Below are 25375 nucleotides of genomic sequence, written 5' to 3'. Positions count from 1 at the left end.
TCCGTCACCAAATTGTGGGCTAACACAAGCATCTTCGCCAAAAAACCCACAAGTTCCCATGTGCATTACTGTACAAGGAGACTGAGCTCTCTGGTGGCTCCAGAGGCAGCCTGGTGCAGGGGGCAGGTCCCCACACAGGGCAACTGGCTCTCGGCTGGCAGTGGGGTGGAAGGCACAGGCAGCCAGCCACAGCCAGAACCCCCAGCACACAGTCAGTGGCCTGGCATGAGGGATGGGCTTGCAGCCAAACCTTCGTGACTCCAGGACACCCTCTTGACCACCATGTCCACCCAGACATACTTGAAGCCAGTCATGCTCAATGGCTCCATGCAGCACTGCAGCTGTCTCTCACTTGGACTCCTCAGAGAGACAGCAGAGGTGAAAAATATCTCCTAAGTCCCTGTTGCCACCTCAGCCAGGAAACCATCTGTTAGATATGCTGGCCACACTGACCAGGCCTTTGGTGACAAGCTGAGACAGATGCTTGGGCCTCTTCCACATGCATGTCCCACCAACCCAGAAGCTAGAGCCTCAGGCACTGCACCTGCACCGCTAACCCGCCCCCGGATCACTCTCACACTCCAAATACACCCTGTTGGTAAGATGGGAACATCTGAGAAACCATCCAGCAAAGTGGAATGGAACTGCAGGCCCTTGCAGCAGATGAGATCCTCCCACACTCCTGACCAGTGCTGGCTGACCCTGAAAGCTCAGGAGCTACTCAAGACAGCCAGGAGGGAGATGTCACCTCATTGGTTCAGGATGCATTTGAGTTTTAAAACCATTAAGGAAACACCAGTGAGCAGAGAGATGAATTATTTCTAAAATTAGATCAGGGCCAAACAGATGAAGGACAACCAATGCTGAGAACATGAAACAGAGTCAAAAAATAAAATTTATTAAAGATGAAAACTGGTTACCACAAGCACTGCAATTCAGACACACACATTAGTAGGGCTCTGCTACCACTATCCAGCCACAGCACACTTCATACCATCTTCTGCACTGCACGTGATAACATAAATCAACTAGTGTAAAATGCTTTGCAGTTTTCCATGGAGCACTCATAACATGATGTACCCTTCAAATTGCAATGGAAATATTAAAAATCAATCCCTTCTTGTGGTGTATCACAGCATCCCTCTTAGCAATTAACTGCCCATTTTCAGTTTTTTTCTTCCTGTTAAATTATACATATCTTTCTACTAAAAAATTTCCATTAAGAGCTAGATTTAATGTTCATCTTAACAAATCAGATATGCTGCTCACCCAGCAGTAATGAATTTAGGGATTTAGGTATAAAAAGTATCACTCACCAAGCTCTCCATATTTCAAGTCATCATCTGTACTATGTTTATTCAATAAAATGCTGTTTGCTGAACTGCATGTTTTATAGACTTCTTCCTTAAATAAAAATCTATTGCAAGGAAAAAACACAATTCTGGTTCTCTTTATATACCACTACTACACCAAATAAGTAACATTTGAAGCTGTGTGAGCTTTGTTTTATTTCACACATCATTTAATGCACATATTCAAATCATCACTTCCATTTTGTCATATTTACTTGGCCCACCTTGGCCTCTCATCCCACACTGCAATCACCACCATTTCAGTTCATTCAGTCTTTTTAAAGCCTCTATGTCCTACAGACTTGATAGCTAATAAATCAGAATGTCAACTCTCTGGTTTTATAAGACAGAAACCTATAAAAGTAGTCCAAGCATATGAATCTAACCTAAAGAATTGCCACCTGCTTCTATGACGCCTGTTGATGGAGACCTCAGAGAAGCCCTTCTGAGCTGACTTTGCTACAACCTGATGAAGAGTTTTTAGGCAACTCTGAGGAGGTTTAAGGGACCTTCTTTAATATTTTTAGCCAAAAAATTGTCTTTTCATAGTTAACCTTAAGACCAGCTGATCTGGTGAGTACACTGTGACAAATTCATCCTTGGTTTTACTCCAACACTTCGTGACTACACCAGGGATAAAGCTATTTGACCGAGTCCAACAATAACAAATAATTTAGCACACTGCTTTAGGAAAAATAAATTGTACAACGTGAGATAAGAAAATAGATTCCTGACTGCAAAGCAAAATTCCAGAAACATTTTTTAATTCCCTGTTGAATGGGAAATCTGATCCTCTAGGCAACTTTTCAAAAGTGTCGTTGCTTGACACAGTTATATGTCAACAGTGAATCTTGCACGAATTATTTAGCAAATGCAACATTACTTTAAACTGAGATTTATTTTTTTTTTCTGTTTTCAGCAAGTTGAAGGAATTTGACATGTCTGCCATGCCTCAGTGTTACTGTCCTTTGAATAACATGGTCTTCAGATTCCTCTGCCAAGCCGCACACTTGGTGCTTGCCTTGTGGAAACCAAACACCAATGAGAAAAATCTGAGATGTCTCCTGGTTTTTTGGCCTTTGTCTCTATTATTTTGACCACGAGCTGCAAGCAGGGTGTGCGAGGTGCAGGCAGCCCCAGGGAGGCACCAGCTCCTCACCCAGGGAAGCAAAAAGGCCAGCGAGCGCCAGGGCTGTGATGGGAATGGGTGGTCCATCCAACAAGGAAAAGCTGCAAAAGCAGCCCAGCTGTTCCTGTGGTGAGCTCAGTTTTCCTGACAAGGACAGCAGGCCACAAGCATTCCTCAGGAATTAATTTCTGAGGAGTTTTGCTGTAGTAATTCACAGTTTTAACCTGTAATTTTCCTGCTGGCAAGAACTGCAGGAACACCCCGCCCCAGCACAGCCAGGCAGGACAGGAGCACGGAGGCACAAGCACACTGAAGAAGGGGTTTGGGCCACCATGGGAGGCCAAGGCACTGCTGGCACTGGGAGCAAGAGCTGGTACAAATTTGGAGCCGAGCCTGTCCCTGAGGGGATGTGTCCATACACTACCATACAGAAGGGCTTCTTGGGGATCAGAGCCAATGACACCTTCAGAAGCCTCTGAAGGTCAGTAGCTACCTTGTAGCATCAAGCACAGATCTATGTATTAACTGACACAGCTGTACTTTAAGATGGCCTTGGAGATCAGTGAAGTTAATTCAACAGTAAGCACCCTCTAATTAGATTGCTAAAAAAATAAAAAAACAGACCTGTAAGGAATTTGTCCAGGGAGCACCTCTGCAAAGGTGGCACAGCACCCTGGGTGCACAGCTCCCAGCTGGCAGCTGGACATTTGTGCATAGCACAAGGTTATGGCCAGACATCAGCAGAAGGCAGCTGCCACACCACATCTTAGGATAAATGGTCACTAATTAATTCCAAAGGTAAGGAAAAAAGTCCCTGCATTTACTAAAAAAGTTATTAGTAATTTTTTTAATAAACCTGGCATCCCTAATAATGACTTCAACAATTTTCTTATCTGAGTAAGAGGATACAATTTGAGAGATCAGCCTTGAAAATACACCTTGCTCTACCTGAAATGTCAGGAAGCAGGACTGGAACCTGTTCTTCTTTTCTCCTTTTTTTCCCCTCTCTTTTTTTTTTCTTTTTCCCCTGTAGCACAGTGGAAGGCCTGCAGGGCTTTACACAAGAAGAATATTTTACCCTATGACCTAAACAATCTGGCCAACAGTCAAGAATATGTTATTCTAATTGTCACTGAAGTTAATGTTGTTAATGACTCTTGGTTTTTCTGTAAAAGCCAGCTTACACTCTAGAAAGTTACTATTTCAAAGGGGATATATGAAGAACTGGGAGTATTCCTTCCTGACCTGGTGGTCCAAGGAATGTGGCAAACTTGGCAAAGCTGGAAAAGTGAATCCCCAAAGGTCCAGCTTGAAAGTTGCAGTCAGTAGAAATGCCTTCTGAGCTGTGTTCAAAACAGCTCTGTTACAGGAATAACGTGCTCCTAAAGCCAAATATTTGAAAACAGATTACACGTACCATGTTCAACTCAGACAAGAGCAAATTTCCACTTGCTTCAGTCAGACAGGGATTTACAGCATCGCCAGCAGGCTGGGGCTGTGCAGGGAACTGAGTGGCAGAGCCTCAGCCTGCACTGTGGTGCCAGCCCAGCTAGGATGGCAGCAGCCTTGGGGACTGCAGCTGGCATCCAGGACTGGAAACACAGGAAAGCCAGAGCCACACTGGAAGTGATGCTGATGCCTACCTACAATTTCCACCAAGGGACCTGGTGCAACACAGGGGCCAGAAAAACTTAAAAAAGGAAAAATTATCTTCTTTTTTTCAGCTGTGGAATAAAATACGGACATTTAAAACTTTTTATTTTACCAGCACAATAGAGGGCAAGCAAGCCTTTATCTTTGTGCTGGGAATTTTCTGCGGCTTTTCTTTAATTTTTTATTTAAGCCTGAGGAGTTTTTAAAGCTGGGATTTATTTTAAATCTAGGAGTGTTCTTTGGAACATTATTTAGTGCAGAGCCATGTCTGGCTTTAAATACCTCCAGCTACAGGGTTTCCATCAAGAGCTGTTTCTTTACAGTAGACATACACTGACTTACTGCTGGACAGTCCTTCATATTACAGCAGCTTTGTACACAGAGCTACAGCTGCACTCTACAAAGTGCCCAAAGTTATGCTGTGAAAATCTGTAGCTAAGCATGTGCACACACAATGCCAAGGTCTGAGAAAATGAGAAAATTAAGGGGGGTAAAGAGGCATCTCTTCATTCCTCCTCTGCCTTGGCCCAGAGAAAAAACAATTGAAGGTTCTCAGAACTGGCTATAACTCCTAGGAATTTTCCAGAGGACATTTGATAAAAGTAAACGGCACTGAAGAACTGCAAGCTACTTTCTGGAGGTGCTGGCACACAACTGACACACCTCCTGGGATTCAGCAGAGCCAGAGGTGCGACCGCCCAGGGGTGCAGCCTTCCCGCCCCAGGGCCGCGGCTCTGCTCCCCGGCTGGACAACAGGAAGGAAATTTCGTCTGTAATTAGGAAGTGAGAACAAAAGAAGCAAATTACTTAAAGGAAAAGCCTAATCTAAACCTTCATTAGTAGACGTTTTGCTCAGTGTCAAATGCCAAATCAGCATGGGAGGGGTCTCTGCTTTTATGTGGTTTGTTAGACACTCGGGTTGTCTCTAGCGCTGCCGTACAGCAGGAGAGGCAAAGTTCTGTCATTAGTGGTCAAAGAAGAAAGAAATGAAGCAAAAAACCACTCATGTTTTCATAGTGAAAACAAACAAATCTGAGCTGAAATCTTCCCACAGGATGAAAAGTTTTGGCTTTGCTGGGTATCCCTGGTCTGTGGCTCTTCAATGTTTCAAAAACCATCTTTTTTAAAGGCTTGCATCTGGAACGCAGGTACACAGTGTGTGCTGCCCCTCAGTGCACCAGGGCCCTAATGTGAGCCATTGGAACCACGGCAACCATAGCCCCACAGAGCAGCCAGAAACCTGCTCCAGCCAAGCAAACCTGGGCAGAAAGCACAGATTGCATCCCAGCCCTAGGACCACGTATCAAAGGCAGCACATCGAAGCCTTGCTACGTGCATCAAAAGCAAGCAGGCTTGGTGCTCTCTCACGCAGTGCAGCACAGGTCTCTCACACAGTGTCAAACCACATGGGGTAAAAAAAAAAGTGCCTAGCTGAAAAAACAAAGAGCCAAAAAGGACAAAGCATGAAACACCACAGTCTGTTCATGTAACATCAAATTGCATGGGCTGACTACATGACAGAGCAGAGTGAGTGAAGCACAGGCTGCCACACAACCCTGCTCAGTTGCCACAAAACACTCCTTGAGGGCTCAAGACATCTGTGCATTGGATCTAGCCTTCCCTCCACAAGAAGGAAAAACAATCATAATACCAAAAAAATTATTTGATCCAGCATGTAGTTAATGGTGTTGGCCTCCTAAGACTTACAACTTAATAAAATTGATCTCACTGCAGTACTGTAATGAAGAACAGTAGGATAAGGCTACCCTTGAACCATGAAAATTGTATATTGTTACCTCCTTGTGCCCTCCTAGGGCTATGGCCGCTGCAGCCTCTCCAAGCTGTCATTTGTCTGACTCTGACAGCAGACTCCACCAACAAGTGGCAATGGTAGCTACAAGGGCTTCTTTTGGAAAGGCAAGGGAAGAGGGAGAGTGCTCAGTGCTAGGTATCTCTCTGGATAATAACCCACAGGACAAAAAACAGATTATACTAGTAATACAGTTCTGTGTGAAGTGTGTTAACAATAAAACATACAAAAGTCAGAAACCTGAGGAAGTGCACGTTAACATTTCACAGCAGAGTCTTATTACACACCAGTAGGTATTAAACTATATTAATTTCTAGGTGGACAGTTCTCAGGATTCTTCTTTATCTTAGCCAAGGATAACTATTCTGGTAGGGTACTACACCTCCTTCTGCATCTGCTTACACACATGCTTTAAGAGAAAGGGGTTCCAAGCTAAACACCCAGCAGTAACTAGCTAACTGCTGCCAGGGCCTGCCCCACCACTGCCTGTTTCTGCCAGCATTGCACTGCTCATGGAATTGTTAGTGACAGTTCTGCACCATCCCCAGCATTCTTCTATTAACTTGCTTAAATCACTATTTCCCAGGGAAAATTTTCATCTTACTTAACTGATAGGATAGTTTTCTCAAATTAGCAGCTACCATGTGTAAGAAAATCTGAACTGTCTATCTTGAGTTTCACAGCATGGGAAGAGCTGGCAGAGGACTGGCAGCTCATTGCACTCCCTTTGCTGTAGCACAGCCACAGGCATCACACACAGAAGGGATAATGCAGGCAACCTGTTGCCTCAGGGTGCCTTGCTTTCACCTGAGCCCACCTGTATCTGTGTGTGCTTATTGCTACAGGTATCATTGCCCTGGTTACTCTACTGAAACCAAGAATTGGCCCTGTGTTCTGCCTCCATGCAAATCCAAGCTTGCTGTGGGTACTCACCCAGTAACTACCAGAACATAGATATTTCTATGGACAGTCCTGCCCCATGTTCTCTAAGCAGTGCAACTATTTACATCTAGCACCTGACCTGAAATCCACCAGCTTTGCTCAGTCAATGACTTTTACATCACACTCACATACACAAACTCACCCTACACCCCCAGTTTTCTTGGATTTAAGACCTCCATAGTATCCTTTAGTCAACATGCTAGAGAAACCTTTTATTAAATGCTGCTAATTTTTTTATTGATCAAACTGTGAGCCATTTCATTTTCCATTATAGCAGAAATCTCCTATAGGAGCATTCAGATTAAGTTTCTTTATTCTGTCTGTAGTAGCATGTCACTTTTAATCAGTTTTTAGTTTCATTATTGCTTAAAAATTAGAGAGCAGCTTCTCTGTTCTTTATTGCTTTTTTAAGTTTAGTTACTGAATGGTTATTAAACTTGGAAAATATACAGACAGGCGTAACGTGCTCAATAAATTCCTCACTGTCTCTAACCAACTTTAACGTCAGCTTTTTTTATAATTTTTAGGTTTATTTTCACTGAAAGACTGCTTGTAATTATTACTCATGTTCTCCCTAAACACTTATGTTACTAAAGTGTGAAATGTCTTCTAACACAAAGACAGTTCTCTGGGAAGTAATTACAAAAATGCATTCAGGGGCAATAATTTTATATTAACTGTCAGCAGCATACATCTTCTGAAAAGGCACTTGTTATGAAGGAATTATTTGTGTGGAATGTGAAGGCACTGAAAGCAAAGGAAAACTGCAGAAACACATTAAACTGAAACTCCAGCTCCCTCATCAAGGGTCAGTTTATGTTTAAATCATTACCTTGAAGGCAACCCCACACCTTTCAAAGAGTCTATTAAACAATTTCAATTTATGCACAAATCAAACACAGTCTCCACTTTTTGGTGTGGAACAATTTCCATCCTCTTTTTAAGGAAGTTTCTGAGCAGCTAATCAAAATATATAAATATGTGCTTCTATTAAGCTTTCACTGATGACAAAAAATACTTGTTTATGATTCCTGGGTAGTAACAAAAATGGTGACCTCAGAACTGACCAGGCACACTGAAAAGCTGTATGTGTCTGTAATGGCTACAAGAAAAGATGTAATGAACATTTTATAGCAGCTTTTAGTCTGTGAGCTAATTCCTCAGTCCTTAATAAAGTGCAATAAATCAGTGAAATTAAAAATAGTAAAGTGAAACACGGCAACAGTGATTAAGCATCATATCACTTTAAAAGAGTTTGTTTCTTTTTAAATTCAGATAAGGAAATCATAAAAACCACTACCAAACAATAAAATTTCCCCTTCATTGTATCTGTGGGTAGTTTTCGGCCTTCCTAGTGTTTTTACTAAAATGATTTAGATGTTTCTATGTTACATGACAACTGCATTTATACACCAAAAAGCTGACAAAGAGCTACGTTGTTACTATTTATTTGCATGTAAGCAGCAGTGGGATTGTACTTTACAGTGTTAACAGCACAGAGTGTTTATCAGCTCTTCGGTGTTCGGCAACCAGTTTAAGGATATAAATATGGGATATAAAGACTTCCCTTCCACAAATGCAATGGAAAAAGGAGAGCAGAGCAGTCCGGAGCATACCAAGGGTTCTGTTACTGAAACAGTGCCCAACTGCAGGACTCCCCCAGTTATTGACCTCAGTCTCCCTCGGCCCACCAGGCTGGGAAGCAGATGCCCCATGCCCTGGCAGCACTGTGAGGAGTTCAGCCCTCCTCTTTTACCCTGGGGTCTCCTTTGAAATAACAGACTCAAAATCCAAAGGGAAGGTTCTGGTGGGCTGCAGCAGCAGCAGGCCCAGTGGTTCCTTAACAGATGGCAGGGCAAAGGAGGAAGGCACCTCTCCTGTGAGCATCTGAGCTGCAAAGCACAGCCTGAGTTAGATCAGAAAGTCACAGTCCTAGAAGGGGCATCTCACTTGGTTGCTCTGTTCACTACCAGGGATATTCCACATCCAAGTACAGACAACAGTTACCACTGCTTTTTCAAAATATCAACACCTCACATTTCTTCTGATGTCCAATAGCAATTTGCTTTGTAGATCTCTGTGGCATTCAAATCCAAGTCTGTTTGCACACAGCTATCCACACTTCTCTGGTATCATCTGCAGAAAACTCTAATCCACTTACCCAAGACACGTAATAGTTGTACAATGGCTTATTTGCCTCTGAAACAAGATATTATTGCCTACTTCCAGATTCTAAATGTGCATCTGCATGGGAGTAACTGCCACATTTGGTTCCAATATAGAGGTTCAAATCAAAACTGATCTAAAATTCATATGCATGCACAAGGTAATTAATATGCAGCAAGCATTAACTTGAAAGTGAAGTGCACTTCTTCATAAACCATATTTTCACTCTTTGACATGCAACTGTTCAATAATACTGACCATCATCAGCTATGTAAATCTGCAGCACAGAAGTGGCAATTTTATTTGGGTATATTAATATTGCACAACGTATTATTTCTAAGTCTCTGTTGGAGACAAGTGTCCTGTTTCCAACAGTTCCATGGAATCCCACTCACACCTAACCTAGGACATCTTCATCATGTTTTAATTCATTGGCATGACAAAACCTTTTTTTCCTTTTAGGAAATAGTGTGAATAGTTGTTTGTTTTGTTGGGGTTGTGTTTGTTTTATTTTGTTTTTTGTTTCTTTTTTTTTTACTTTAAGGTAAAGCCAGATATGTGTAAAACTTGAATCTATAGCTCCCTGAACAGACAAAAAATTCTGAAGGCTTAATAAAATTCCCATGTGGCTTGTTATTGCAGCTGCATATCAAATGCAAAAATAAGGTATTGACTGATTCTGCTCAGAATAACAGCTGCTGGAACTCATGATTAAAATAAACCCGTTGATTTTTAAAGAGAAGAAAAATTACAGGTGATGAAATTTACCAGAAGTGACAAATGTGACTATGTATTTCAATGTTTGTACCCCCCTTGTCTAATTCAAAATGCAGATTCCTCTGTTGTTCTTTTAGAAGGTCCAGAATTTTGAATTGTCCTTCCTACAGATAAGCTCTGGCCCTCAGAAGATTCCCATCCCCAGTGTATATCAGCCTGCAGGGGATGCACAGAAAAGGGAGGTGGAACAGGAAAGCAGAGCAAGGCTTCATACAAAATACCCTCATGTCCCTGAAGATATTTCTGTTCAAAATGCACTTTTCCCCTACTTAGGATACAGATTTGTTGAAAAACTATGTTGCGGAGGAATGTCATTCACAACCCAAACCTATAGAATCCTAAGGGCAGCATGTGCATTCATTGTTTTATATCTATAAAAACCCCAAAGCACTAGTTAGGACAGAGTGAAAGAGCCAGAGCACTCTGCAAACCACCAGGGGTGGGTCTGATACAAAGGGAAAGGATGGAACAGAGGGGAAAATGTATTTGGGCAGAAATAAGAGACAGGCAAATTAAGGAAAGCAGTAATTTCTTCACTGAACTTCTCATGGGTCTTGGTTTGCTTAGAACCTGCCTGGAACATTTTCTAGTGGGAACAACAAACGTGCAGCTGATGGAGCATGGAAGGAGCTGCCTCTGTGATAACTGTGCCTGGAAATCTTCAGAACTGCGGTTAACGACCTAAGAAGTTTCTGTGGGGTTAGGTTCATGGAGTTGGCTTCTCGGGTAAAACTGTTTACACTTCACATAGAGAGTGAACCTGGACCATAACCTACTTGCAGGTATTATAGTCTGATCCAATACTAAGTAATAACCTGGAGAAAAAAAAGCTCACTAACAAATGTCCACACACCTAAGGAAAAAGACACATTTTCCCAAGTGTCTGGTCATGTCCCTTTGCCACCAGAAAATGCTGGCAGAGGGGCAGAGGCTCAAGTCTCTGCTTCACAGGAGTCCTCCAAGCAGGGCACAGCAGCAAAGTGAGCAGAATTTGAGAAAACAGGTTTTCCCTCCAGCTCCAGCTGGAGGGGGAGCATCCATAGACAACCTAAGTATTTACGAGTCAAATAGCCACTGAATGACAACAGACTGTAGTAAAAACCCATGAGACTTCAAACTAATGAGAGTTAGGCACCTGTGTGCCTAAATGCCTTCAGAAGGGTATGGCTAACAAGCTTTCAGACCTGTTACCCTCAAGTCTCATTATGTACGTCCATCTCTGCACCACCAGCACCAGGTCTTGATGCAGGTACCCAGACCACAGCAAAAGACTTCAGTTGCCTTTTTTCAGTCATTAAACCTAACAAGATTCTCAACCAGAAAAGAGAGTGAAGTCTGTGCATCTCATATTTTGCAGGACAGGAAAGGGTCTTTCACAGGTGGTCAAGTTATTACAGAAGCATGGGATTCTGCAAAAAGCATTACCTGCCATGTGACCACGGCCAGCCCCTGCTGTACAGACACACACCTCTCCTGCCCAGCAGATACACCAACGAGGTTAACACAAGTCAAGGAAACCAAATTAAAATGATTCAAAGTTCCCTAGCATTTTCTGCTCCTTTTCTCTTCCCCAGTATTAAAACATGACCTGATTTTGGGCTGTGGGCTCCATTTTAATTCAGTTTGTGTATAACATGAGCTCATACATAAAAATTAATGTACCTCAAATTTCTTTCCTCATTTCTTTCCTTAATACCAAACTCTGAAGTCCAACATGTTTCACTTGACAAAGCCATTCATTCTGTAATTTCACACAATTAAATTGAGCAAAGCAGAGTATTTAAATTGGAGCTAAGTGAAATATACTTCTGTGTGGTTCATGCTGTTAGAACTGTGCTGCATGCTATTCTGCTGCTGCTCATTTATTAATTTGGGATTGCTTGAAACGTGACACCATGTAATCAGGAATGTGTTGGCTTCGATAGAATTAGAAAGAATTTTTTAAAAAATAAAAATTATAGAGGATAGTGAATCAAACACAAAATGAAATATATTAATCCCTCTGCATAAGCACTCAGCAGAGCATTTCTGCACCCAGGTTTGCACTTTCCCTGGGATAACTGATTTCTGGCAAGAGCTTTTCAGCTATTTATCCCTGGAACAGGAAGTGAGCTGCCCCAGTCCTTCAGCATGGCAGTGATCCTCTTAGAAGTGGTAACACCACTTGTCCTAACATCTTCCTGTGTTCTTTCTGCTAGCCCTACACGGTAAAGAAAGTGTGAAAAGACATAAGAGTTAAAGCTAAAAATTACTTTAAGGTCTTGTCTCCCCCAGCCACTCCTCTCATTCAGCAGGTCCTGAGTGTCAGAGCAGGAGATGCTGTGTGGGTACATGGCATCAGAGAACTGCCAGAGCCCTCAGATCTACCAGAAGGATGATGGAAAACAAAAGGACAGATTCAACCCAAAGTACCAATTTTTCTTTGCCAGTGAGTAATAAAGGGGAAGAAACTAAGATGGCAAATAATAATCCAAGCAGTAGAGATACTTGATAAAATTTTTAAGTCTCTCCAGAATATAGTGGTGTTTCTTTCCTTTCCATCAGTGCTTTCTGTTTCTCAAGTTTCTCATTAATTACCTTAATTAGGCTCTTCCAAATACACTGGAAGGTCCTCCACTTCTTCCTTGGCCTCCAAGGACACCTCAGAAAGGTGCAGCTCTGGACTCCTCACAATAACCCCACCAGATACTGCTCATAATGACCCGCTCCCACTAATGAAAAAGAGGGATTAGGGAAGGAGATACTGTTGCTGTTGTAATTAAGCTTGTTAAGAGTTTAGTTGGAGAGAAATTAGATTTATTTACACACTGCTCTGTTGCTGATGAAGCACCAGCTATTTGGGATAACTTCTAATTAACCCTAATTTAGTTGATATGCTCTTTAGCAGCCCCATTCCCTGTGTACTTTGCACTAGGTAAAAGGTAAGAATAAAAACAAATTATCAATTCATAAAAGCATGTTTCTTTGTGGGGGCCCAGTCACCCTTTCTTTCCTTACATTAATGGATTTTCATGTTAATTGCTAACAAGTGTAAGGATGCACACTTGAGAACTTGTCCTACAAAACAGCTTTTTCAGCAGCCCCATGCCAGGGCTCCCGTGGGCAGAGCCACCTGCACCCCCAGTCACATGCAGCCCCTCTCCCAGCAGCTGATGCAGAAGGAGGGTTTGGAGGTTTGCTGTGGATCCTTCCACCCCATGTACAGCTACCACAGCTAGGAAGCTATTTTAAAAGAACTTCCACTTCCTACATTCTCAGCCAATTATGCAGTCTGGCTATAGTGTTCATTAACCAGATACGGTTTTAAAATATTTCATTACAGGATCAAGCTGAAAATCACTTAACTTCTGATGTGTTTTCTCATTTAATAGTTCTCTGATGGCTCCACCACACTTCCAGCGCCTGTGGTACATCTGTAGGTTTCTTTGCAACTCAGAAAGACATTTCAAATACAACAAGTTTACATCCTCAGTCTATAAAAAAAGCCCTCAAAATACACCAGTTTTCATAAACCCTTCAATGAAAAGGGCAACACCAATTCTTATTTCAGTTTCACATACATAACTCTGTAAACCCCATGCTCTACTTTTTGAAAGTAAAGGTGAAAAACGGAACATCTTTTAATTCTGATACACATAAGCATCTATGCTATCCTGTCACTACACAAACTCAGAGATACAAAGCAGAGGTTATATTCCTCGTGTCTTCAACACTGCAGCTGTCTGAACACACAATACATAAAGAAAAAGCAAAGAACAGCACTTCTGGATTTCTGCAGCAGCCTGTCCAGAAGATGTTTTACCAATCTGGCTATCAGCTAACTTGTGCAAGATTGTAGCCTGAAATTCACCTTAATCAGAAAAAGTACATTTTTACTCACAACCTTATAAGACTATAGACCAAATGCTGCTCAGATATGCCTGTCTAACCCTGCTGATTTTGTATGTGCTTCCTGGATGTTACCGTGGAAATTTGGCAATAAATGTATTTTGTTTAATACAACCAATGAAGAGAAGCCAAATGCTTTTCACACAGATCATTTCTCATTCATTTAACAGGATAATGGTTATCTGGACTTATGTGCTAAATGTAGAGAGCCCAATATGAAATGCTTTCAAAGTCTAAGTTCACATTCTCTTAGTTTCTATATGGGACACACATTCTGTACAAATTAATGCCAGCATTACAAACTACCCGTTTTCCTGCAAATATGACCTATTTCATTCAATCACTAATGCAAAATGCAAGTTTTCCCCATTGTTGTGGAAAGAATGACAAACTATGCAAGTCATATTTGAATATTGTCAAAATTACATAAGAGAACTTCAGTTCAGAGAACTGTCTTAAAAATTGCTCAGTACACAGCGAGACTTTTAAAGGAACTTGATAAAGGAAAAGGCAACAAACTTTGTTGTTACAGTCAAATCTCCTTTATGTGTCAGCAAGAATAGTTTGATGGAAGCCTTTGCAGGAGAAGGCTAATTCAAATCTGAGTTACACATTTAATAAAAGTCATAAGTGAAATCAAATAGAGACAGAACTAATCAGTCCATCAAAACAACACATCTATTAACTGCAAAAAGATCTGCTTAAAGTCTTTGGATAAGAAATAAACAGGTAGTGCAGAGCTATTGTCTTCCACTCACTCATCTCCTCCAAATGCTCTTTCTGACAAAGATTCACATGACAGATGAAAATTAAATACACACAGCTAAAGCAACAAATCTAAATTTCAGATCATTGCTGGAGGACTTTTTTCTGCCAGCCTTTTTCAGTCAGACCCAGCTCACCATAGACACACAACTGGTGAGTGTCTTCCCACAATGTTTCTCTCAAATTGAAAATTCTCACTAGCTTTGGTTCAAACAACAGGCAGACCCTTAAAACACATACACAGGCTACGTAGAGAGCCTTACCATGCCACTTGCTTTCTTTATCCAAGAGAAAGCTTCAAACCAAGAGGGAAGAAATTTGCCTACAGGGTCCCTCCACTTTATGCTAGCAAATAACTGGCTTCAGAAATACTGCAGGTTTCACTGTTAAGGTGTTTAGAGGGGAAAGCGTGGGATAAAGTGGGATGTGAAATCCCATCAGCCTACCACAACGAAAAAGCACTGTTACAGATCTGAGTTTTCCTTTTGGAGTTTTTATGAGTTTACTAAGAAGATGTGACAGCAGGGTACTGACTAGAATGCTCAAGTTTAAGAAAAAGCATGTTTTCTTTAGTTATAAAAACACAAAACAATTTCACAGCTCTTAAAAGCATCTTTTGTGTTTGAAACACAAAAGTAACACTTGCATATCAGTTTATATGTAAAACAAACTTCTCCCTGCTGCAGAAGCCTGAAATATGAAAGCTCAGACTTGTGGCTCCTTTTATTTTCTGAAGCAAAACAAGTCTCTCCCCAAACATAGTGCCTAGAAGTTCCAATCCAGCAACAAAAAATGCTGAACTTCCCGTATCTAGAAAACTGCATCAGGAAAACACATTGCACAGATTCACGTCAAATGCATCAAAGCTTCCAACAACAGTGGTTATTTTCAGCCACATCACCATTCTGCTGCTTAAATATCACTAAGCTGAAGGAGTCCTTCTTTGTCAGTGGGCTAACTGCCAACTCATCCTCCAGGAAACACCAGGCTAAAACACGTACGTCTAAATCCACACGTTGTTCAGTAGCACTCAGCACTGTCATTCTGACTTCTATGTTTACATTTTTATTGCTAATTGATTTACCCCTTCTGAAGGAGATGCCTTGAAAAGGAGGCGTCCCTTTCCTTCTCCCCTTACCCCCGTGCTCCAGCTTCATTACAACCCCAGCACTGTTGCCAAAATGAGATATTGCCTCATTTTTGGTACCGTGCCCTTGAAGGCATCTTATTAGAAAAGACCATTTCTTAATTAACATTTTTGATCTTTAATCTATTACACATCCCTTTAATCCCGCACGGACAAGCTTCTGGCCCACTTCCGCGGCGTGGCGGTGGGAGGCAATAGGCTGGCAATTTGTGCTGAGGGCTCTCTCCCAGCTGGGCTCCAGCATGGGCAGCTGCAGGGCTGGCTGTGCTCTTGCTGGTCAGCAGCAGACATTCCAATTTATTATTTTATTACGTATTTTCTTTTTAATAAAGACTTGAGAGAACCACCGCTCAGCATTGAAGACAACAGGCAGAATGTCAAGGTTGTGGATGAGATCAAACTTCAGCAAGAGGCTGCTGAGCTCTTAAAATAACTGGGAAAACACTAAGTGAGAGATTTAGTGGATCACCAACATGTGAAATTGTTAAGACAAGTACAATGTTAAGTCCCTTACATCATTTTACTTACAAATAATTACAGCAATTACAATGTGCTAACTGGCAATTAACATTACAGGCTTCACAACTCACTAGAATTTTTTAAAACATGCTGTGGCCATATGTAAATTGTCTCTTTGGTACTTCTGATTTGGTGGCTGTATGAGCTAATGGCTACACATTAGCTCAGCACATCTCAGAACAGATTTGTCCACATGCCAGATAATTTAATTAGAGGCTTGATCTTGTCAGAGACAGTGTTTCCAAGCAAAGTGTGTGGGGTTTTTTCCTCTCTCTTTAGTGTTTTGTGACTGTGCAATAATTTCTACTAATGGACACTGAAGCCATCCAGGGGAAAAAGTAGGCAGGGCTAGCAGAACACACAAACAGGCAGGCACTTCAGTCCCAAGTGTGCTGAATTCAAAAATATGTAGAGCAAGATGCATTGAGCACCTTTCCCATGTGCACCCCAATCTATTGCCAGGTCTCTGCACACATCTATTAAATCTTCATTGCGTTGTTACTCAGCCCCCAAAAAGATAAAGGTCACTCATCTCCAAGTGAGAGCCATAGGGTATCTCAAACCTCATTATAAAAGGTCCCATTTAACAGTTCTCATTTGAATTTAGACACAACAAATACAAGACGATGAGATGAGCTCAGTTTATTTTGACAATAACATCGTTCCTTGTAGTGAGACCAGAAAAATGAGAAATACAAATGTATCTTCTGTTATGGAAAATTTTAGACTACAGTAACTTAAAAAAATATATTTTTTTTTCCATGAGTATTTGGCCTTAATTTCTGTTTTACACATTCTGATGCTACAGTAAACATACTTGTACTCTTGGTCTACAGAAAGTTGAACAGCTCAAGACAGTTTAACCAAAAATACAGCAGTAACAGTTACAGAAAGTTTTACAAGTCAGGTCAATGTTGAGTAAGACCCACTAGAGGTCCCTTACAACCCAAATGATTCCAGTTTCCTGTATTGAATAAGCAAAGATTATTTGGGCAAAACAAATTTCATGCATCTCTTCACTGCAAAATTTCATATCCATGTCCTCACTCAGCCCAGAAAAAGCAGTGGAGCTTGTTTATTCCATTTGTTTTTATTCTTTTAAAACCTTGTTTATAAAACTCCCTTCTCATGACTGGCATGATTTGGTTTTTTCTCAAGAAGAATGATTACCAGGGATCCACCTCTATGGCATTATTTATTGATTCTTCCAATTTAAGCAACAGGCCAATGTAATATATTCTTTTATTCCTGTTTTACAATTATTCAGGCTGGGAGCTTTGATCTACCAGTTACAACTGCAATGTGTAAACTAGCTGAAGGAGCACAGATGTTTCTGTGAAAAATCAAAGAAATTGTCCACCTCAAGATTTCCCTTCATCTGTCTCATTTCACAAAGGTAGAACCCATTGAAGTCATTTCCTATAGTGGCATGGTCTCAGCTTCCCTTGCTCCTACCAGCCAGCCAAAGCAGACTTGGTAAAACAGAGCCACTGACCTGCAGAAACAACTCAAAGCAAGATGGGCTGGCAAGTGCCCATCAGTCCTGAAGCCAGAGCCCTCTGGGAAGGTCAACCTGCAGCATAGTGCACACTGCATAATGCTGAGACAAAGGAATATAGACACAGAGCACAAGGAAGAGTTTCTACTAAGTTGGGAGACTTAATTAGCAGCCCTAAAGTGTTTTGAGATCTTACATAAAAATATTTACTGAAATAAGTTCTAGAAAGCACAATTTGCCTGACCAGTCTGCATCTGTCCTCAAATCTGCAGATTAGCCAATCCAGAGAATGGCAGAACTGCATAAATTACAGATGAGAATGAATGATTGGGTGATCTCATCCATCCCTCTGCTACCTTAAGACTATTTCTACAACATGTTTTCAAGCACTTTGTCCAGTTCACTTTGAAAATTACTTAAGTGATGGAGATAATACCAGAGTCTATTAGATTCCACTATGGGCAAATGTTTCCTGATACTCAGCCTAGAATCTCCTTTGCTTTACTTCAGCCCATTACTGCTAGTTACACCCCTGAAGGTCATTGTAAACAATAGATATAATTTTCATCTAAAACCACACAAAATGCTCATCTAAACAGTCTTTTCCTTGGGCAGCAAGAGATAGCAAAGTAACATCACTGGAAAGAAACATAGGAAGGGAGAGTGAGAGCGTGAAGATGGGAAGGTCTTGTTCTATTCCTTGATCCTCTCCAGCACCCCCTCCAGCTCAATGCCAGCTTCCTGCACCGAGATGTTCAGACCTGCATGAGACGCAAACACAAGCAAGGGATGGAGAGCCAGGAAGGCTGCACCTCAGGGCCCACTCATAAAGGTGAGTGACAGATGTCAGTGTAAGGAAACAGAACACATTGTTACCATCTCCCAGCAGATAATGTGCTGACAGACACACCTTTAAAATAAAAAGCAGATTTGACACAGGGGGAAAAAAAAACCATTGCTGAGAAGATGAGGTGCATTACCCCATGGAAGCTGTTGCCTGCCAGTTGTGATGCACTACCAGCATCCCAGCACACAGCAGTCCAGAGCCCCTCACCAGCACAGCCAAGCTGGAGATAAGATCCCACAGCCTGCAGAAATCCTCCTCTTTATGGACATTGCTTGTAGCAATTTAGGAGGGACCAGCTCTAGGTACTCTGAAGCTCAGCACCACCAACATCACAGTACAATGTACCATGCTTCTTCAGCTTCTCTTAAGCAGAGGAACTTCCAGCAGATACTGTCTTTAAAAGGCCTGGAAACAGGCAGATGAGAGGGTCGGTGGTACACACAATAGCTCACTTTGAAATGAGCTTTCTTTCCTCACCTCTCTTACCATGGAAATTAATTCTCCTCCTCTGTGCTACTGCTATAGTTTTCCCAATTAACAGTTTTAATAGTATTTTCTAGGAAATGCCATGATTCACAGGTGTGTGCTTCCAATTTAAATGCTGACACACATGCTGTGTCCACAACTGAAGATCACTCCCCTTCTTGTCAGAGATCCCTCCCCAAACAAGAGAGAACACCCACGGCACATGGAGCCAGAGCTGCCTGGGCAGATGGAGGGGCAGCTGCTGCCCCACACCACCTCCATTGTTACACTTCTCACCCTCAACGTGCTACAGCCACAGGATGTTGGTCAGACCTCGGTGACCCCCAGGCACTCCCTGTGACTCCAGCCAACAGCTTCCTCCAGCAGCACCACATCCTCCTTCTCACCAGCCCCAGAACTCTGGAAGCAGAGATGTGCTCCCAGGAAGCCCTTGTACCTGCAGACAAAGGGCTGTGCTGTCATCCTGCAAGGGTTTAGAATTTCTGATATTTCTTCTTTTATCACCCCAGCTGCAAAAAAACCCATCTTGGATATTCACTCACTACCACATTATCTGAGCATCATGTACTTTATCACTTCACCTTCTGTTTGAAAAATGTTATCAAAAATACTCTTCTAAACAATTAGTAGTGATAAGTAAACAGTTGACATTTAAAATTGAGACACATAACTACGTCACACCATAAAAACCCACATACTCCTAGGGAAAAATATAAGTTCAACTTAGAATAAACGAGGAATACAGCAAACCTCCCTAGCTTTATTTCTAGTTTGCATTTGTTTGGGCTTTGGCTTCTTCCAAAGCAGATATTCAAAATTTTGAGAACCTCAGACCAAACTGACTGGGCGGCACACTGCGGACCCATGCAGACACAAGGATGCTGCTTTTAAAACCAACATAAGAAAGCCAACCAGTTGACATCAAGCATTTCATAGTATATTGAAAAATATTCAACTAAGAAAGTTAAAGATCTTATGTTCTTTGCTAAGTTCAAAGGTTTATTTCTTTGGAAATAAATATTCTGACTGTAGTCAGAATTTTCTTATACTCATTTACTAATGAAATAAGCTTTTAGAAGATGCCTGAGCTTGTGAAGGCACTCAAGATGGATTATTTCAGAGTACTTGTAGGAAAACAGGATTCTAATGCCCACTGAATTGCAACCAACCTTTTCAGTTCTCTGCAGCAGAGATTCCAGAATTTAATTTTCAAAGTGTTTGAGAGAAGGGTTTTTTTCAGTATTCTGCCACTTAGAAGTTAAATAAGACATAACACAATACATGTAGAAAGAGAAATAAGAGCCTGGTATCTATGGGAGGGCAGTCTCTCTCATCTGGACCTTCCTGACTTATTCCTGACACAGCCTGTGCCCAGTGGGTTGTGCAGCTGGAGCAGGACAAGTAGAAGTTCTGTGGGAGCTGCCAGGGTCAGAGAGCAGAGACAGCCCTGGGTCCTGCGAGACCACAGGGAACAGGGTCTTGTGAAGACGGTGGCCTTGGTGGGCACCATGCAGTGGATTGTGCAGAGACATCCAAGCCCAGTGTGCAAGAGGAAGGCTGAGGGGACACCAAACTTTGTGTGGCCACAAAGGGTCTACAAAATGAGAAAGGTGAGGAAGGAGAACATTTTCTGTAGTTGATCAGAATAAACAAGGGGGAAAAAGGTCATGCAAGAATCCTTGCAGGGGCAAATCTCTGCTTACTTCATGAGCCTCCAGATTTCTCATGTTTTGCTCCTTTAGCAGCCAAAATTAAACCCAACCCTACAAAACAGCAAGAGAACAGAAATGCTCAGTGTCTGGGGATTGGGACAGCAGCAGTGCTGTGATCAAAAGATGGATGGTGGAGGAGAGCACAGGGAACAGCCAGGAGGGAAAAGGCAGGGAGAGCCCCAAGCAGCAGAGATGGCATTAAAAACACCCTGAATGAGCAAAAATAAGTCTCCAAACTGCATCAAGATCTTCCTCCTCTCATGATACCAAGTGAAAATTGTGATTTAAATAGCGTGGAGATGCCATGCAAAGCTAAAGAGAGAAGGGGAAAGGAGTTACCATTTGGTGGTTTTCTTTTATTTTGTGGTTCATTTCTCAAAAGCTGCTGCTTCCCCTTTTTTTTCTTTCCTAAAGAGAGAAACTTTAAAAGAAATTACAGAAGGCAATTAAAAATCTATAGTGCTCTGTATAAAACAAGCATGTGGGAGAGCTCTTAAAGGTAAAACATGAAATGTGTGCATCCTAAAATGTTGTGAGGTTCTGGTTTTTTTTTCCATGCTGTGCTTTGTTAACACATCCCTCACAGGGGTGCCCAGCTGCTGCAACAAGCTCGGTGGCAGGGACAGGGAACATGCAGCTAACAGGGAAAAGGGGAAATACCAGCCTATAATTTATTTTAACTGCTTCTGAAATGTCATACTTGAATAATACTGATGTGTACTAATGGAAGGCTGGGCATTGGAGAGGCTCTTCCAGTTGCGAATGTTGCAGAGACGCCCCCACGTTCTGCAAACACACGTGCACCAAGACAGACCCAAGTGCCATTTCTCTCCAGCACTCAGGCTACAGGTCCCTAGTTCCCTATTTCCCAAACTCTTGATCGGCATCCCAACTCATACCTGCATACAAAAGTAAGATACCTGTCAGATCCCTCAAAAACAGACATACACACATACAAAATAAATAAATCAGGCTTTTAGGTCTGCAAGCTCTGAAGGAAAAGGCAGAATCTGTTCTGTTTACCCCAGACAATTCAGCTGAGCTTCCCTGGGGCCTCACAGCCAGGCTAATGAGAAACTCCCTGGCAAGCCCCATGTAAAATGCTTTCATAGGTCTTTAAAATGCCTTAAATTCTCTATATATTTAGTAAGACTTTTTACTTCTTTAAAACATCCCTTGCTGCTCCTCAAGATAATACTCTCATGATGTATTACAACAGCAATGCAACATTGTAAAGCAAGGGTCCAGCCAGACAAAGACAGAATCTTATTTTTTTTCTTGGCTTTGAAGAAGCAGAAAACCCTTTTGCAAAACAGACCCAGGTGCCCTCCTGGCCCCCCAGCCCACCCTCTCCAACACTTCTGGAGTAAGATAGACAGGCTTCAAGGGCTGCACATGCTGTCAAGAGGGAGAAGCAGGGGAATGTGCACTTGGCTGCACTTTTCCATTGGGACAGAAAACATCTGTCTCCTACACAGCAAAATACTACTGACCTGCTATTTAACAGCAAGCTAAGACCTCAGATTCAGAGAGGAAAAGCTTTTCTTTTTACATTAAGGAAAAAATGTTTACAAGACCCAAAAAGGAAGGAAATTTGCTATATGGTCATTGTTCAGTGGGGCTAGTGGACGTCCAGACTATTTACCCTGGCAGAAGGGCAGCCTCTGCCTCCTTCTACCTTTTCCTGATTCTCTAAGTCAATTCATACAGCTTTTAATTTGTGGTTAGGAAAAAAAAAGTTGTAGAACTATTTGTAGTTCTATCTAAAGTATTTAAATAAATTCCTCAGTGCAACTCCACCAAGGGTTGGATTCTTGCAAAGCATTTCAGCTTTCCAGGTTTTATCTGGATTGAGCAGCTAAGCCTAAGCAGACAACAACTTGTGCACATATCCTACCATAGGAAAAGGATAGTGCTGTGGTCAGCTGTCACCAAACAGACCCATTTGAGCACAGGATTCTTGTTGCCAAGCTGTCCACTGCCAATCTCCAGGAGCTGCACCAAGAAACTCCCATGAGCAGACACCTCCCCCAGCACAGGGCATGGGCAGGGATGCACAATCCCAGTGCTTTCATCACAACTTCAGTAGCAGAGAAGCCAGCCCACCATTGGAGGCAGAGCTTGGACACCAACATTTGACATGCCTTGCCCTGCATCTACAAACAATTCTGCCTGACCCAGGGATAGACAGCTCTTAGAGCTACAAGAGCAACCCACCACTGCTGACTCAACTCATCCTCACAAAAAGAATTCCGGTATAGCTTCTATGGTTTGATGCATATAAGATATTGCAGCAAAAGCATCTCCTCTCCCCAAAGTTGCAATTATATAAAGACTTTGCTAGTATTAGGAAAAAAATTTTACAAAGGACACTACCTGTTCTTGCTGTCCCCACACACTGCCCCACCCCCCAGCAGCTGTGCAGTGCCAACAGAATTTTTCAGAAGTCACTTTGTGTTTGCACACACACAGAGATGTACAAACACACAGGAGAAGAAGGGAAAGAAATATGTTAATTTGAAACATCTGGCCAATGTTCCAGAGTTAACAAGTCCCGGGTTTGGCCTTTTGGTTTTTCTTCTGTTGTCATTTTGGGCCAGGGAAGGAAGGGGCATGAAACAAGAAGTTGAAGCATGTTTTTTCACCCTTTATTGAAGTTCAACATCACACTACTGGAGCTAATGCAAACAGGAAGATCATAAAAGAGCATAATGAAAGTCTCGTACACTGGGACTGAGGGACTGGTTTCAGTTACTGAATATAGCTTTGGAGGCACACCACACAAGAGCTAGTGACTCCATGCAGCCACACCATGTACTATGGCTTTTTGAGCTTTTCCTATGTAGTTCCTCTGCCATATTCCAGCCTGCAATCTCTGCTCCACACACCATGGCCTGTCTCCATAGGATCCTGTACTGCATCTTTATACATGTGCAAGATTGACCTCTGTAGCTACTAAATATATTGAGGGGAAAATACCCAATTAGCACACATTTTCCTTAGGTTGCCATAAATCACACATACATTTTATCCCACAACCGCCATCTTGAATAAGAGCTGTAATTATGGGAGTAAATGAAGAAAAATGGAGGAGACTCAACTGATTTTAGAAAAGCCTTTCACAGGCTTTTACTTACAGCACAGTCACCAACACCATCCAGAAACCCCAAATCAACTCCCAGTCTGTGCAGAGATGATTTTGGGCGTTTCTGATGTTGTTTTGAACCTCAGCCTGTGTTACATTTACTAAAATTGAAGATGTGTGATAGATAAGGCTGGTAACTCCACTGCTGCTTGAGAGGAAGGTCAAGCAAGAGCCGGCGAGTGCTCTTTTCATGCGCCGTTAGCTCCAGCACAAAGGGGCCTTCGACAGCACAGCTGGGGCTTTGCAGCAGTAGCAGCAATATTTGCTATCAAAGACTAGTGAAAATAAAAGCTGCTCCAAACAGCTGTAGCACCCAGAGAAGACACACCTAGCACAGCCAGGAGCGCAGCTGGTACAAAGTGAATGTCACCCAGTGCCACACAAAGGCAGTTGATGTCTCCAGGACTAGCTAGATGCTGACTTCAGTAAGAAGTCTCTGGTGAGTCAGTCTCCCTGTGACTTTTAAAAACCCCAGGCAAACCAGGAATGCAGCACAATTGTTAATTTTCATGTTACCGCTCAGTTTCTGAGCTGTTTAAACATCTGTGCTGATCTAAGAAAATACCATCATGCAGTCCAGTACAAAGAGAGCACAGAAAGAGACTTCCATAAATTCTGAAGATGTCACAGAGAATAAAATATCTTTACACAGGACAGTGACTGAAATGTGGCTAATTACTCGAAACACAAACTAATCTAACATGCACCCTTATGTTTGTTTCATCAATACATATTACACAACTACAGACAAACTTGCTTTATCCTGTTCAGTTTCTTGAGGCTCTTTTTATTCAAATTACCAATGTAACACAGATGAAAATAGTTTAAGTGCTATTACTATCAAGCAGACCAAAATCTGGTTAAAATGTTAAATCTTTCTACCATGGCGACCTACCACTTTTATTCTCCAGCCCTGACAGTACTTTCCAATTTCCTCTGAGAGGAGAAATACACACATTCCAGTTGAGACTGAAGTATAAAATTCCTATTAAAGCAGCTTTTATATAATTAGATTGGAATGAATGTGCAATAGTGCCCATTGCAGAAAACTTCAAAGTGGTTATACTGGAGAAATCACAACCCGTTTCAGTGTGCCCACAAGAAGAAAGAATGGCTCTCCAGAGGATAAGAGTATATTAGTCTCTGTATGTAATAGATTTTATTGACCATATGGAACTGATATAAAAATTGTGTTGCAGTGGGTAGTCTTGGATTCGAGACAGGAATGTGACATACAAAATACAGTTTCTGTAAAAAGCCTGGCAGCTTTCTGGCAGTTTTTGCAATCAGAAGAACCTAAAATATTTACCTGATTGAGTCACTGATGAGTCCCAGGTCAAACCAAAATCTGAAGATTCACCATCTTCGACTGAAAAAGAACAAAAATAAGTTGTGATTGCTAAACCAAACCAACTGGAAAGCAAAGCCATCAGGTCTGCTATGACATTAAGTATGAAAACAGACTTCTGCACTGGTGAAAAACAACTTACTACTTTCTATAAAATAATTCATAAGGTAGAAACTTAGATAATTTTCCCT

The 25375-nt window shown here is 41.8% G+C and overlaps 1 protein-coding gene across 1 annotated transcript in view; it reads right to left on the bottom strand.

The window, feature by feature from the left end:
• The window catches only part of ZNF423 (zinc finger protein 423), a 192374-nt gene extending 167177 nt beyond the window's left edge, over nucleotides 1-25197 (bottom strand). The window contains exon 1 of the mRNA XM_009997455.1: nucleotides 25146-25197. The gene's annotated coding sequence lies outside the window, so the exon portion shown is untranslated. The remainder of the gene's footprint in view (nucleotides 1-25145) is intronic.
• Between the last annotated feature and the right edge of the window lie 178 nt (nucleotides 25198-25375).

This window comes from Chaetura pelagica, unplaced genomic scaffold, assembly GCF_000747805.2.
Source record: "Chaetura pelagica isolate M959 unplaced genomic scaffold, ChaPel_1.0 scaffold425, whole genome shotgun sequence".
Classification (NCBI taxonomy): Eukaryota; Metazoa; Chordata; class Aves; order Apodiformes; family Apodidae; genus Chaetura; species Chaetura pelagica.
This window is presented reverse-complemented; position numbering and strand designations above follow the sequence as displayed.